The sequence below is a fragment of the Felis catus genome, chromosome D3 (assembly GCF_018350175.1).
Source record: "Felis catus isolate Fca126 chromosome D3, F.catus_Fca126_mat1.0, whole genome shotgun sequence".
Classification (NCBI taxonomy): Eukaryota; Metazoa; Chordata; class Mammalia; order Carnivora; family Felidae; genus Felis; species Felis catus.
The window spans coordinates 31659222-31670614 of record NC_058379.1 but is presented as its reverse complement, the minus strand read 5'-3'; the positions used below and the strand labels follow the sequence as shown (position 1 = coordinate 31670614).

The 11393-nt window shown below is 42.9% G+C and overlaps 1 long non-coding RNA gene across 1 annotated transcript; it reads right to left on the bottom strand.

Moving 5' to 3' along the window:
* Positions 1-2240: 2240 nt before the first annotated feature.
* LOC123381180 lies at positions 2241-10084 on the bottom strand. The gene is made up of 2 exons (XR_006587898.1): positions 9541-10084; positions 2241-5104 (listed from the first exon to the last, which is right to left on the bottom strand). It is a non-coding gene; the product is annotated as an uncharacterized LOC123381180 (long non-coding RNA).
* Between the last annotated feature and the right edge of the window lie 1309 nt (positions 10085-11393).

The window sequence follows — 11393 nt, the reverse complement described above, 5'->3', positions numbered from 1 at the left end:
GATTTACAGAAAAATTGAGTGGAAAGTATAGTGGATTCTCATATATTTTCTCACCTTCTCTCCTCCATTTCTTTTATTATTGAAATTTTGTGTTATTATGATACAGTATTGTTTCTTTCTTTGAAGCTTTTTAAAAAATGTTGGGGCACTTGGGTGGCTCAGTCGGTTAAGTGTCTGACTTCAGCTCAGGTCATGATCTCGCAGTTCGTGAGTGTGAGCCCTGTGTCAGGCTCTGTGCTGACAGCTCAGAGCCTGGAGCCTGCTTCAGATTCTGTGTCTCCTTCTCTCTCTGCCCCTTCCCTGCTCCTTGTGCTCAGTGTCTCTCTCTCTCTCTCAAAAATAAATAAACATTTAAAAAAACCTTTAAAAATGTTTATTTATTTTTGAGAGAGAGAGAGAAAGAGAAAGAGAGAGAGAGAGAGAGAGAGAGAGAGAGAGAGAATGAGTGGGGGAGGGGCAGAAAGAGAGAAGGAGAGAATGAATCCTAAGCAGGCTCCATGCTCTCAGGGCAGAGCCCAACTTGGGGCTTGATGTCACAGTTCATGAGATCATGACCTGACCTGAAATCAAGAGTCAGATGCCCAACTGACTGAGCCACCCACGTGCCCTGATACAATATTGGTGAGTCAATACTGATACTTTCTTATTAACTAAAGTCCATAATTTACATTAAGGTTCACTCTTGGTGTGAAAGGGCAGGCCTACGCCAGCCAACTCCATCTTGTTCTGTGTCCTTCATCTCGACCACGCCTCCTCCCCTTGAGTAACCTCCCGCTCACCCGTTCAGACTTCCCCATCAAAACACGCCAGGCAACCTGCGTAACAGGACTCTGACCCTTCCCCAGCCAATCGGCTGAGGCCACGGCCATTACCTCACCAATAAACTGCCCCTAGACCCCAATAAAACCTTTGTGCTTTTGAAACTCGCTCTCTCTCCCAGGTATCTCACCGCTGCGTCGGGTATCTCGCCCTATCTCCCAGGTAGGGGATTGAGCTCAAGCTAGCTCGAATAAAGGCTCTTTGCTTTTGCATCAGACTCGGCTCCCTGGTGGTCTTTGGGGATCACAAATTCTGGGCATAACAGGTGTTGTACATTCTGTGGGCTTTTACAAATGTATAATGACATGTATCAACCATTACAATGTCTATTCACATAGAATAGTTTCACTGCCCTAAAAATCCCCCATACTATACCTATTCATCCCTCTCTCCCCTGAGCTATTGGCAACCACTGATTTTTTTACTTTTTTTGCTTTTTCCAGAATGTCAGATAGTTGGAATCATATAGTTTTTTTGCTTTTTCCAGAATGTCAGATAGTTGGAATCATATCGTATGTAGCCTTTTCATATTTGCTTCTTTTAGTTAACAATATGCATTTGGTGTTCTTCCATGTCTTTTCATGACTTGATAGGTCTTTTTATTAATTATTAAATAATGTTCCATTGTTTGGATGTACCATAGTTCATTTATTTATTCACCTACTGAGGGACATCTTGGTTTCTTCCAAGTTTGGGCACTTATAAATAAAGCTGCTATAAATATGTATGTGTACTGGGTAAATACCAAAGAGCATGATTAATAGAGTTCAGTTTTCAAAATTGTTTATAAAAGTTTCATTTAGATACCATTTTGTACACTTGTGCTTGCCTTCGTTTTTGAATAACTGCATCCCTACATTGCCAACATATAATTAATTCACTTTACCTTGAGGTTAAAAAAGGACATAAACAATGGTTATTTTTTAAGTTTACTGTAATCATACCTTTATATTCTTTAAAATATTTTTTAAGCTTATTTATTTACTTTGAGAGAGAGAGAGAGTGATCAAGGGAGGGGCAGAGAGAGAGAGGGAGAGAGAGAATTGCAAGCAGGCTCCACAACAGCATGAAGCCCGAGGTGGGGCTCAAACACATGAACTGCGAGATCATGACCTGAGCTGAAACCAAGAATCAGATGCTTAACCAACTGAGCCACCCACGTGCCCTATATTCTTTCTTAAAAAAGTGATCTGTACCCCCAACATGGGGCTTGAATCCATGACCCTGAGATCAAGGGTTGCATGCTCTATGGACTGAGCCGGCCAGGTGCCCCTATATTCTTGAATATGATTTAAGATAGTCAACTTAGGTGATCAGAACTTGAGTATATGACTCACACAAATCTCATGGCTTTTCACAGCCTTAACATGCTTCAGTTAACTATAATGGGTACTTTCTTTTTGAAAAAGCAATGCAGTATGGTCAGTGTGGGTTCTTTGTTTTATTTAGCAATATCTCAAAACAGTTTAGAAAACATTCTCTGGCAAGTGTCTTGGGCCCATCTTGATTTTTGCCATCCTTAACACAAATTTAATGATCTTTCAAGGATTTTTGAGCCCTATTTGTGGGGAAGGTAATACAGACAAAGACGTAGGCCTTGGGGCTCATAGGCTGTAAACTGCGATTACGCCCTGGGGGGTGGGGCTGCCCAGCTACACTGTTAGTGATAGAATTAGAATCCCTTTAAAATACATGAGTTCATGCTGATGTTTCTCATTCAACTCTAACTTTCCCAAGCCAGTCTTTATTTTGTTCTAATGTTAAGATATTTTTAAATTAAATTTTGTCTTTTTCAAACATACGCAGATTTTTTTTAATTGCCTCCACCAAAATAAATTTAGAGGAGCTTCGTGTCAGTTAAATATCTTTTATCACCTCTTAGAAGGTGCCTTTTTCCAAGCTAGCATCCATTTCCAAGACCTTCACCCCTCAAAGTCAATTTTTAAAGCTCAATTAATTACAACACATTTACACAAATCACACAGCTTTAAGTCACAGCTCATTGGCAGAAAGTACTCTTGTCTGAAAAAGCAGAGGTTTTAACTCACACATACTAAAACAGAATTACTCATAGTCAATACTGATAATATTCAAACAGAGTGCCCATTAAAATGAAATTTTCCTGTAATTGGTCTCCCTTTTGTGGTCTATGGGAAGGATTTAATCTCTGAAAATATGAAGCTTTTTTCTTCTGTTTCTCTCTTCTCCTCCTTAATTGAGGAGGACTCTCTCAGTTATTTTATACTGTAAACAAGTCCCTAGTTACCAGAATCCTGGCTTCACCGGTGGTGGGGGGGGGGGGGGGGAGGTAATTTGCCTGTACCTGTGGCGCCTTCTGTGTTTAATCTTTCATGGTAGCCATGTGTCTGGACTCTAGCCGTTTACTTCACTCCCAAGCCTGCTTTGTGAGCCAATGCTTTACTTTCATTTTTTAATCTCTTTCTACATCTAGGGCAACAAATCCTCAGGATTGTGTGAAAGAATATCCTTCTAGTTCCACTGTGCTAAATTTTCTAGAAGGCCCTAGAATTCCCAGGCAGCCAGATATCAATGTCTCCATTAGGCTGTCCTGACAGCTGGGAGGCTTCATTCTCCCTGCTTTTATACCACTTTCCAAATCCCATAATGCTGCCCCTGCCATTAAGCTGCAGTGGCCATATAAAGGTTTTGAACTAATTTCTGTCAAAAAAAGTGATGCCCTCAGATTTTAAAGAAAGCAAGTCTTCACTTTATTAAAGAACACAGTTGTATCGATGAGTCAGTCAGTTGCTTCTTGGAGCCCTCTTGTCCTACCCTGAGTTCAACAGCCTGTAGGTAGTAGGGTTACTAGGTGTGGAGAGTCCCTTTGGTTAGTGTTCCTCATCTTTTGCTGCCAGGTGCTGCTTGATACAGAAAAAAGAGGCTACCAGCCCAAATCCAGAGCATCTAACTCCTCTGTTAGCAATGGATTCTCATGTCCTTTGTATTAAACAGATAGATCTCAGAGCAAGTGTAGAAAGTCCATCTTCTGGCATCTTTATATCTTGTACTTCCCACACAATGTCCGATGTCTAAACACAAATTCACAGCCTTCCCTCCAGCCTGATAGCTCCTGGTGACTCTTCTGGATGAATGCAAGCGTCTTCCATGTGGCTGTCCAAATCAGAGGACTGGAGGGCATTCTGAGGCCCATTACCACAGTTGTCCTGGAGAGCTTCCAGATAGTGCTTCTTGTTCCATGTCCACCACACTACCTTGGCCACATCCCTATGATCTTGCCTTTAGCCTCACAAGACAGCCCTGCTGTGGACCATTTCTCATCCACTCTCTCCACAGTAGTTGCTGTGCACACCCACGTGCTGTGTCTGTGTTGGGTTCTGTGGCACAGCAGAGACTCTTAGTGGAGATTTTGCCAAGGGCAGAGACTGATATCAAACAGACGTTCTGTTAGTTAGTAATGTGTGAAGAATGAAACAGAACAGAGAGGTGGAGCAACGGTGAAGGACAGGAGTGATATGGGACCCTGTTCAATCTCAGTTGGCAGGGGAATGAAGCAACAGAAGCAGACAGCCAGGGTTGGGAAGTTGTTGGGCAGCTGAACTCTAGGACAAGAAGATAGCAAGACTGGAACAGTGCATGCAAAGGTGAATGGTAGGAGGAGAGCATTTGGCTTGCTGGAAAGCTACAGGGAGGCCAGAATGTGCCAGGAGCACAGGAGAAGGTGACAGGAGAGGCCAGAGAGGTGACAGAGGCTATGCAGACTCTGGGAAAGACTTTGGGTTGGATTCCAAGTTAGATGGGAGCCATTGGAGGTTTTGAGTACATTCTCATCAGGTACCATTCAGGTTGCCTGTGAGAAGAGACCACAGAACAGGGAAGTTAGGGGGCTGTTATAATTGTCTAGGTGGGAGAGATTGGTGGCTTATACTAAGAAGGTGGTGGGGTGCCGAGAAGCAATCAGATTCTGGGTGCATCCACCTGAGTGTCTATCCAAACTAAGTCCATCATCCAGCCAGGGTAAACTTTTTAAAATTGAATCATGCCATATCACTCCCCCTTCAAATCTGAGCAGGAGAGTGAGTGAGGACGCCTGCCCACACCACCCACAAGATACTGCTGTCAATTCCAGGTTACCTGGTGGGGATGCAGGGCTGAAGAGCTAGGCCTTCTCATTTTCCAGGAGAGGCAGAAATGTAAATTTTTTGTGTGAAATCTTCCAAATCATACCTTTTAAAGTAATGAAGTTCAAATGAGACATGTCATTGAAGTTTTGACTTCAGTTCATAGGAGGTAGTTGCCAAGTTTGCTGGATGGAAAAAGTGATAGAATGAGTGGGCATTAAAAATATGAAACATTTATACAGTTTAGGCACTTTTTAAAAATGTTTATTTATTTTTGAGGCGGTGGGGGGTGGGGGGGCAGAGAGAAGGGGACAGAGGATCCGAAGCAGGCTCTGTGCTGACAGTAGTGAGTCAGGTGTGGGGCTTGAATTCATGAACCGTGAGATCATGACCTGAGCCAAAGTCAGACCTTAACCAACTGAGCCACCCAAGTGCCCCAAGTTTAGATATTTTTTTTATTTAAAAAAAACATTTTTAAAAAATCTTTATCCATTTTTGAGAGAGAGACAGTGTGAGCAGGGGAGGAGCAGAGAGAGAGGGAGACACAGAATCCAAAGCAGGCTCCAGGCCCCGAGCTGTCAGCACAGAGCCCGATGCGGGGCCCGAACTCAGCGTGAGATCATGACCTGAGCCGAAGTCGGGCGCTCAACCGACTGAGCCACCCAGGCGCCCCCAAGTGTAGGTATTTTTTTTTAACATTTATTTATTTTTGAGACAGAGAGAGACAGAGCATGAACAGGGGAGGGTCAGAGAGAGGGAGACACAGAATCTGAAACAGGCTCCAGGCTCTGAGCTGTCAGCACAGAGCCCGACGTGGGGCTCGAACTCACGGACTACGAGATCATGACCTGAGCCGGAGTCGGTCGCCCAACCGACTGGTCCACCCAGGCGCCCCAAGTGTAGGTATTTTTAATATTACTGTTGGTCTTCAAACTTTTCCCCTGACACAGCTGAGGAAAAGTGTGAAACAGTGGTAGTGATTGTGACAGGAGGGGGGTAAGGGGAAGAAGGTGGAGGGCAAGCCTCCAGGGAAAGTAGGATATGTCAGGCTCTCTGAAAGGGGTGGGATTGAAGGGAGCCTAATGACAGCAACGTCCTCACATGGTTATGATCACCAGGCACTGTCCATGTCCACCACTAGGTATAGGGACAAGGACAGGGAGGGCAAATAACTCTAAAAGAGGACTGGATTTGCAGCCTTAACTTCACATGATGTTGTTCAGAGGAAGATGCTCTTGTTGCCATCAATGATCAAGAGTTAGACACTTTACTCATTATGAATGACCAATATTAAAGCATCTATAGTGGCTTCATTATAATTTCTCTATAGTGGCTTCATTATAATTTCACTATAGTGGCTTCATTAATTTAAAGCAATTTTATTAGCTTCAACTATTTTTTTCATTTAATAACATTATACTACATTAGTAGGAGGACATGTGTGTCCTCATGTGATATTTTAATGTTAGAGAGGCCAGGACAGGTAGCCACTGTGGGCAGCCAATTTCAAGATGTGGAGATGTGGCAGGAAGATGTGGGCCTGGGATTCAGATGCCAGATGCAGCGGTTGTATGATGTGCGCACATCATTTAATATACGTGAGACCGAAGGTTTGCTTTTAAGGATGAAATAAATATGTAACTTCTTAGCATGGTGCCTGTGTGCTCATATGTGCTCAATAAACAGTAACTGGCACAGAATTATTTTAACATAATTGGTCTATTTCTTCCTCTGGTACAACAAAGATTATTATCAGAATTTCCAATGCTTACTTTAATGTCCTGTTGATACTTTGATATACTATACATAATACACTGTTGGGCATTGACACATCACCCACTCAGCCTACAATTCACTGGGTCCTTGAGCATATATAAGACTAAGATGAGTTTTTTTTTAAATTTTTTTCTTAACATTTATTTGTTATTGAGAGACAGAGAGAGATAGAGCATGAGCAGGGGAGGGGCAGAGAGAGGAGGAGACACAGAATCCGAAGCAGGCTTCAGGCTCCGAGCTGTCAGCACAGAGCCCAACGCGGGGCTCGAACTCACAAACCGCGAGATCATGACCTTAGCCTAAGTCGGACGCCCAAACGACTGAGCCACCCAGGCACCCCCAGGACTAAGATGAGTTTTAAGACTGGTTTGGAAAGGCAGCTGCTTACTCTGTGTGATTACAGGGACATAAGGAGGTTTATCCAAGAATATTTCCAATCAGCTTACTGATGTCTGAAAGGTCATAATGAGGAATTAATTTATTTAACTTCATTTCATGTTAATTAATCTCCCTGGATTAAACCTTACAGCCATTTAGTGTGAATGATGTTGTTAGTGTTTTTTCTAGAAAGGGCATGGATGGGGAAATGGGTGAGGCATGTAGGGAGGGTGACACAGGGGACAAGACTGTGATGCTGGGGTGGCTGATGCAAACTTTGCCAACTACAAGAAATCCCTGAGAAATTCAAGAAATCCCCAGCTCATGGTCCCCCAGATTTAATCTGGACATGGCTAGCCACTTTCTTCAGGCATATAATTTACAGAAAGTTTCAGTCTCTGAGCTAGCCAAGACCTTATTTATACATTGTGGTTTGTTTTCAGGTTAAAGTTACCACTTACCACTGTCCCCATACGTATATAAATTGGTATAATCTTTCTGGAAAACAATTTGGTAATATGCATCAAGAATAACTTTGAAATACTCTTTGACACATTTATTCAACTTCTAAGAACACCTTCTAGAGAAATAATCAGGAATTATGAAAAAAGGTGTAAAAAAGGTTCATATTGGTGTATATTATTTATAGGCACACACACACAAAGAAAGAAAGAAACATGATTCTCTAACAATAGAGGAAAAGTTAGACAAATTATGGTACATCCATGAAATAGTAACCATGTCTTAAAATATGTCATAAAGAAGTCTTAATAACTTGAGGAAATGCTTACACTATAATGTTAAGTGAAACAAAGAAGGTTACAAAGCAGCATGCAGTATCACCTATGTTGAGAGGGCTGTTACTGCTCTGCACAGGCACTGAGCTTGGTGCTGATTCCAGGCCTGGGACAGGTGCGGGGTGGGGGGCAAGATTTGAATATGGCTGACATGGCTAGAGTGAATGTTTACTGGCTTTTTTTGAGAGAGAGAGAGAGAGACAGAGTGCATGAGCAAGTGGGGAAGGGGCAGAGAGAGAGGGAGAGAGAATCCTAAGCAGGATCCACACCCAGTGCAGAGCCCAACTTGGGGCTTGATCTCACAGACAGTGAGAACATGACCTGAGCCAATAACAAGAGTCAGACACTTAACCTACTGAGCCACCCAGGCTATTATTGTTCTTGACTAAGCAGTGCTCCTTCTGCCTTCATTTGGTCTTAGAAACACTCTTGTCTCTGTGGAGCCCTTTACACAAGGGTGAATACAAAACTTAGCCCTGACCAATTAGTGCACCCCATTTTCCTGCTTTGGTAATTTGATCTTGGGTGAACATGTGGTCAGCCAGGCTAGAGTTCTCCTAGGACCTTGGGATAGATGTAGTTTTTCACTGGGGCTGTGAAACTGCTGATAGGATGGTATGCTGCAGCAACTGGGGGCCACTGCTACACTATGGGGAGGCTTTGACTGAGAATCAGACCCAACTGAAGCAGTAGAGAGGGAGTGTGGCATGGAAAGAGACAGACGGAACCATGACATTTTCCTTGAAGACCTGGCTTCAGACCTGCCTAAAACTTCATCTGACACTTGAAATTCACAGATAAAGTGAGCCCAAAATTCCATTTTCAGTGTCACTTTCCTTTTTCAAATGTCGTATCATTTGCCATCAAAAGAACCCTGTTGAAAAAGAACTTTGAGGTTTTAGATGCTTAGTTGTAGGCTATTTGCAATTGGTGGCTAAAATGAATTCACAGATATCAGTTTGCACTAACCAGACTACCATATCCAGGAAGGTGACCAATCTGACCTAAGTGGTGAAAGCCAGACATGACATTGGGCTGGGTTTTGGGCACCAGACTGCAGGAGGGAGCTGATCAGCCAGGAATGTCTGGAGAAGAGTGGCCAGGGTGATGAGGAAACCCAAGGCCACGGCACACAAGAGATGATTGGAAGAACCACTGCTGCCTGGAGAAGGAAAGCATGGCAGGCAGGAAAGAGAGGATGTCCTCTTGCTTGGGCACAAAGAGCCAGGGAAATGGGAAGAAGCCTTCTTGGACCCTGGTCTCAGCTCAATGCAAGACCCAGCTTTCCAAAGCTCAGCATGGGCCACAGGGTTGCCCAAGAAAGCAGTGAGTTTGAGGACAGTTTGAAAACCACTTGGCAAGAATGTAGTTGAGAGATTTCTGAGACTGGTTTACCTTCAGGGCACTTCCCCAGGGATTTTAACATTTTATAAAAATGTCAAGCTATTGGCTCCTTCTTTAATTGAGATTAGTTGGCAGCTAGCTGAGAACAAGTTGCCTGCTTAACATTTTTGGCCTAATCAAGGGTTGGCCTTGATTCTAAATGTTTTTTAATCACTCCTTCAGTGGCCAAGTGAACTGAAGGGAGGTTCTTGCCCAAAACAGCTGAAACAGAATGAGTTGAGTTTCTACCATTCCTCACAGTCCTTGCTCTTCCAAATCACACTTACCCATTTTGGCTTTCCAGTGTTTTTGGTGGATGAAGCCACCATGGCCGTGGTGAGGTGGGCCTGACCTGAGATTTCACCTGGAAAAGGCAGGATGAAGATAGTGAGAGCTGGAACAGCCTAAAACACCCAGGTTTTTTTGTTTTGTTTTGTTTTGTTTTAAATAGGAGCCCTCTTTTTCCTGAGCTGTCAAATACTCCTATGGGAAATTTGAGTCCAGTGAATAGACTTCAATTCATAGCTGCAGTCCCAGTGCTTGGCTCAGGGCCTGGCACATAGGAGGACCTCAACCAATATTTGTTGAATGAAAGTGTGAAAGGTCTTAAGGGACCTCTGAGATCATCTAGTCTGAGTCTCTCATTTTCTAAAAGAAGCATTGTAGCTTAGAGAGGTAAAGTAACTTGCTCACATCTGCACAGCTAGCCAATGGCAGAGCTGGGTTTCCTGATGATGTTTTCTCCTTTTTATAAGGGTCTTAAATGGAATGATGAGATTTTTTTTTCTTTTTTAAATTTACATCCAGTTAGTTAGCATATAGTGCAACAATGATTTCAGGAGTAGATTCCTTAATGCCTCTTACCCATTTGGCTCACCCCCCCTCCCACAATCCCTCCAGTAACCCTCTGTTTGTTCTTCATATTTAAGAGTCTCTTATGTTTTGTCCCCCTCCCTGTTTTTATATTATTTTTACTTCCCTTCCCTTATGTTCTCTGTTTTGTCTTTTAAGTCCTCATATGAGTGAAGTCATATGATACTTGTCTTTCTCTGACTAATTTCACTTAGCATAATACCCTGTAGTTCCATCCACGTAGTTGCAAATGGCAAGATTTCATTCTTTTTGATTCTGAGTAATACTTCATTGTATATATATATATATATATATATATATATATATATATACCACATCTTCTTTTCCATTCATCCATTGATGGACATTTGGGCTCTTTCCATACTTTGGCTATAGTTGATAGTGCTGCTATAAACGTTGGGGTGCATGTGTCCCTTTAAAACAGCATACCTGTATCCCTTGGATAAATACCTAGTAGTGCAATTGCTGGGTCAGAGGGTAGTTCTATTAGTTTTTTGAGGAACCTCCATACTGTTTTCCAGAGTGGCTGCACCAGTTTGCATGGAATGATGATATTTTTATTTATTTTTCATTTCTTCTAACATTTTAAAAATGATGTTTATTTAATTATTTGGGGGGGGGTGGTGAAGGGCAGAGAGCAATGGAGAGAGAGAGAATTCCAAGCAGGCTCTGCTGCACTGTCAGTGCAGAGCCCAACTTGGTGCTCAATCTCATGAACCACAAGATCATGACCTGAGCCGAAATCAAAAGTCGGTCACTTAACTGACTGAACCACCCCTGTGCCCCCATTTTTGTTTTATTTAAGTAAGCTCTATGCCCAATGTAGGGCTTGAACTTATGACCCTGAGATCAAGAGTCCAGTGCTCTACCAACAGAGCCAGCCAGATACCGCTGAAATGGTGAGATTTTATTTTATTCATATATTTATTATTAAAATTGTTTTCTGTTTATTTATTTTTGAGAGAGAGCAAGAGACAGAGCATGAGTGGGGAGGGGCAGAGAGAGAGGGAGACACAGAATCCGAAGCAGGCTCCAGGCTCCAAGCTGTTGGCACAGAGCCCGATGTGGGACTCAAACTCCCGAACTGTGAGTTCATTACCTGAGCCGAAGTCGGACACTTAACTGACTGAGCTATCCAGGTGCCCTGAAATGGTGAGATTTTAAAATATTGCTTTCTGCATCAGTCCTCGGCTTGTCCTTACATCTGAATCTGGCTCTGATTTCTGACCCAGAAATGTACTAGGTCTCTGGGAGTTAGCCAGAGCTG